The following is a 4627-nucleotide window of genomic DNA, read 5'->3' on the forward strand; positions in this document are numbered from 1 at the left end:
TGAACTTAATTTGCACCCTTCCCTACAAGACAAAAATAGTTTATATGAGTTTTCAAGATTTTCCAAGACATTTTATCTACCAAACAATATGATTCAAAATTGTTTAGGACGTTTTCTAGTATTCTTTTCTTTATATTTTAGGAAAAGCCTAGGCTACCATTTAGGGTATTTTAGGCAAGATATTGTAGTGTTTAAAAATCATTCTTTTCATTGTCTTAGTCATAGTGTTATTACATTCTTAGGTTTTACTTCTAGGTTATGCTTAGGAGAGGAGCCTATTTCTACTTTTAGGGAGTCTAATTTTGATAGTTTATTTTTTCTTAGGCTAGATATAAGGACTCCTCTTAGGATCCATAATCCATTTTCTCATCATAAACATGTCACCTCTTATACATGGTTTGTTGTGTATGTAGGTGATGTTTCTTATTCCATGCATCCTCGTGATTTGAGGACAAATCCTTTTCAAGAGGGAGGGGATGATGGAATCATGCCTAGGAAGGCAAGAGGTGACATATTGAAGGAGCCAAGAGGAGTTGGCTAGACATGAAGGTTTGGGCCAGTTAGGGCTCAATGGGCCTGATGGGCCTGGGAAGGCCCAAGTTGAACTTTTCATGGGCCATATTTTTATAGCTATTTTCATATGTTTTGTATACATCATGTTAGTATAGGTATCATATATTTTGGTCTTGTATTTTGGACCACATAGAGTAGCATTTTAGGTTTTAGGCTTGTTGGGCCTAGTTTTGGGCTTCATGGGCCTTTGGGCTTTTGGTACCCAATATTGGGCTCATTTTCATTCTTGTAATTTTTCCTTTCCATTGTATTTGTTTGACCATTGTATTTAGGTCATTAGATTAGGAAAATACAAGGAATACTAAAGTAGGCTAATTAGGTTAAATTTGGTTTAATTTGGAAGCCATTTAAGTTACATTTGAGTCACATGTTTTGCACCTTTGGTGGCTGAACATGTGACCTCAAATTAACCCTAAATGACACTCCAAATTACACTTAGATGCACCTTAGGTACCTGAATTTTCGGAGTAGCACATGGGAGCCAAAATTTGAATTCAAATTTCAAATTTGAATTCAAATTTTGGGCGCCACATGTCACCTTTTGATTTAGGCGCCCAAAGTGTGCAAAACCATGCTTACTTAAGTGTTTCTTTCACCATTTTGTATTCACTTTTGATATATGAGAATTTTCTGAATATTTCTTCAGCCAAATTCCCTCAAGAGTCACCGAATTCATCCAAGAGAGAAAACCAAGAGAATGCCTTCAAAAACCTTAGGAAAACCTAGTTTCCTTTTCTTTGAAGTGTGCAATCCCTTGAGTACTTGAGCTTGGGTGCTTCCGTCTTCTAAGTTCAGCAAGAGTTCATCATCTTCATGAGTTCTTCAAGAGTACTTCTACCTCCATTGAAGAAGATCCGAGCCTAGGAGGAGTTTAGGAGGAGTTTGTGTTTCACTTCTACTACTCACCTCCATCAAGGCTCCTATAGACCCATTCAACCGGCCGTACTAACATCCACTCCCTATGGATTACCACTCATGCCCCCGGGTATAGAGGGAACTGTTGTGTGCAAAGGTTTGTGTGCAATTTTTATTTCAAACAATTGCGGAAATTTAAACAAACAACAGTTATTTAAAGCCAAATGTATAAAGCATGTTATCATACAAGCAAGGGGTAATGAAGTAATTTTAACTATTATTTATTAAAAATAATCTGTCACTAAATGGGACTGACTCTCGAAGCTTCCCCAGTGGAGTCGCCATCTGTCGCCACCGGCCCGAAACGGGCTTTCGGCATTCGCGAAGGATGGTTGGACTCGTTTATTTGTTTAAAAATATGGATTGCTAGAATGACGTATTCTCAAACTGAGACCTTGTCAAACGAGCAATTTTATTAAATGATTCACCAATCCATATTAATCCCAAGCGGGACCCTCCATGGATTAGTGGTTTTCGCAAAAAGGAGGGGTTCGTGGAGTCGCCACCAATGTTTTACTCAAAACATTGGAAAAAGGGATAAGGCAATTGATTTTACAAATCAACTTTGGCCATTACAACCAGAGTTGGGTAAGGGAGTCGGTTACGCGTGGGGAAGGTGTTAGCACCCCACAGCGCCCCTTTCGGGTTCCCTATGACAGATTATTTTCAAAAATAACAGCGTAAAATTACTAAATTACCCCTATTTATTCTAAGCAATTATAAATTAACTATCTACATGATGACAGTTTAAATATGCACACAGAAAGCAGTAAAAGGAAGGATTTAAGAAGAAACCTCTTGAAGCGTGCTTTTATATATTGAGTGAAACTGGGAAGCTTTTTGGCGTTCCCTCGCTCTACAAGCTCGCTCGCTCCTTCCTAAAAACTTTTAACTATGGAAATCCGGAGGATTTCCCTTCGACTAGGTTCGAATCTCCAAGCTAAGTGCTCGGAATTCCAGAACTTCGTCGGATCGACTCCCAGAGAGATTTCTAGGGCAGAACACTGCTCAAAAACCCCAGAATACTCAAGGAGGGAGTCAAAACTGAGTATGAAAGTGTGGAATGACGTCCAATTGACGTCATATTTATAGGGAATAGGCGCAATACGGCCTACAGAAGCAATACGGCCGTATTGAAATTTTTGAACTTCAATACGGCCGTATTGAGTTCAATACGGCCGTATTGAAATTCAGAAATTTCAATACGGCCGTATTGAGTTCAATACGGCTGTATTGAAGCTTCAATACGGCCGTATTGATTTCAGTACGGCCGTATTGAAGTTTCAGAAACTTCAATACGCTGTATTGAGTTCACTGCGGCCGTATTGAAGCTTCAATACGGCCGTATTAAGTTCAGTACGGCCGTATTGGGCTTCATTCCCTCCACTTCCTTATTTTGAGCTATTCTAAGACCTCTAGACCTACAGAGAACCCTCCTAGGGCCTTCCAGGAGTCCTTCTGGCTGATCTTCCTTCAGTCTTCGAGAGTCTTCAAGCTTTATTTCCGACCCGGACAATTTTAGGGGTCTACATTGAACAATATAGGAAACAAATGGAGCTATACATGATGAGGGCATGTATTAGAGAAGAGGAAGCCACCACTGTAGCTAGATTCCTAAGTGGTCTTGACTTAGAGATTAGAGACCAAGTGGAGCTACTACCCTACAGGGACTTAAATGACTTAGTCCAACTTTGTGTAAGGTTAGAACAACAAATGTTAAGAAAATTTTCTTCTAAAAGAGAAAGCTCCCACTCTAGATCTCATAAGAAAGACTACATGGAGGAGGAAAAATATTTTGAAAAGAAAATTATTTTAGAACCCTCCAAGGAATTAGCTAAAAATAAAGAGAAAAATAGAGACAAGGGTAAAGGTCTCATCACTCCACTCACTAGCACAAAGACTAGTGATATAAAATGTTTCAAGTGTCTAGGGAGAGGCCACATTTCTTCTCAATTCCCTACATAGAAAGTCATGATCTTAAGGGGGCATGACACTTATAGTAGTCAAGAAGAGACTACTACCTCATCTTCAAGTGAGAGTGAGGTTGAAACAAAGTTTCAAAAGTCCAAGGTGGAGCCAGTTTACCCTTTTGAAGGAGAGCTCCTAATGCTTAGGAAAATCCTTCATAATCAACCTTGTGGTACCCTATCACAAAGAGAAAACATCTTTCATACAAGATGTAATGTTTTAAATAATGCTTGTTCTCTCATTGTTGATAGTGGTTCATGGTGCAATTGTTGTAGCACTAGGTTGGTTAACAAGTTGAGTTTAATTACTATGCCACATCATCAACCTTATCATTTGCAATGGCTTAATAAGGATGGCGACATAGTAGTTGACCAATAAGTGAAGGTTAAGTTTTCCATTGGAAGTATGAGGACCAAGCTTTATGTGATATAGTACCAATGGAAGCTTGTCATATTTTGTTAGGAAGACCATGGAAATTTGAAAAGAAAACTATACATAATGGTCTTACTAATGAAGTTACCTTCACTCATAAGGAAAAGAAATTTGTGCTTTATCCTCTCTCACCTCAACAAGTGGCTGAGGATCAAGCACAAATGAAAATCAAAATAAGAAGAGAGAAAGTAGGGAAGAGTAAAGAGGAAGAAATATCCTCTAAAGGAGTTATGACAAAAGAAAATTGTTTTATCACTAGAAAACCTACGAAAAATATTCTCTTTATTCATAAAGACCTTAAATCTTACCCTCACACTACCACTAGACTTGAAGAAGAGATTCACAAATCCATTATTTTTAAAGAAAAATAATCTCAACTTCAAGATTTGGTGAAGGAGTGTCAGAACCCAAAAATTTCCGATCTTGTGACCTATGGTTTAGACATCCTTTTAAAGATCTCATCAATTAAGGAATGCCTGGACACCAGACTAATCCTTAATTAATTATTTTGAAAAATAGGTTCTATGGAGTCGCCACCAATGTTTTACTCAAAACATTGAAAAAAGAAAAGATTTTTAAAAGGTCTAATAATGGCCTTGATAACCAGAATTGGGTTCGAGGGTCGGTTACGTGTAGGGAAGGTATTAAGCACCCCTACATCACCCTAAATCGGTACCCTATGATGAAGTTAATGTGATAAGAAATAATAAATTAAATATTAGATCCCCTTTTATTAATA

Source organism: Cajanus cajan, chromosome 3, assembly GCF_000230855.2.
Source record: "Cajanus cajan strain Asha chromosome 3, NIPB_CcT2T_4, whole genome shotgun sequence".
NCBI classification, from domain to species: domain Eukaryota; kingdom Viridiplantae; phylum Streptophyta; class Magnoliopsida; order Fabales; family Fabaceae; genus Cajanus; species Cajanus cajan.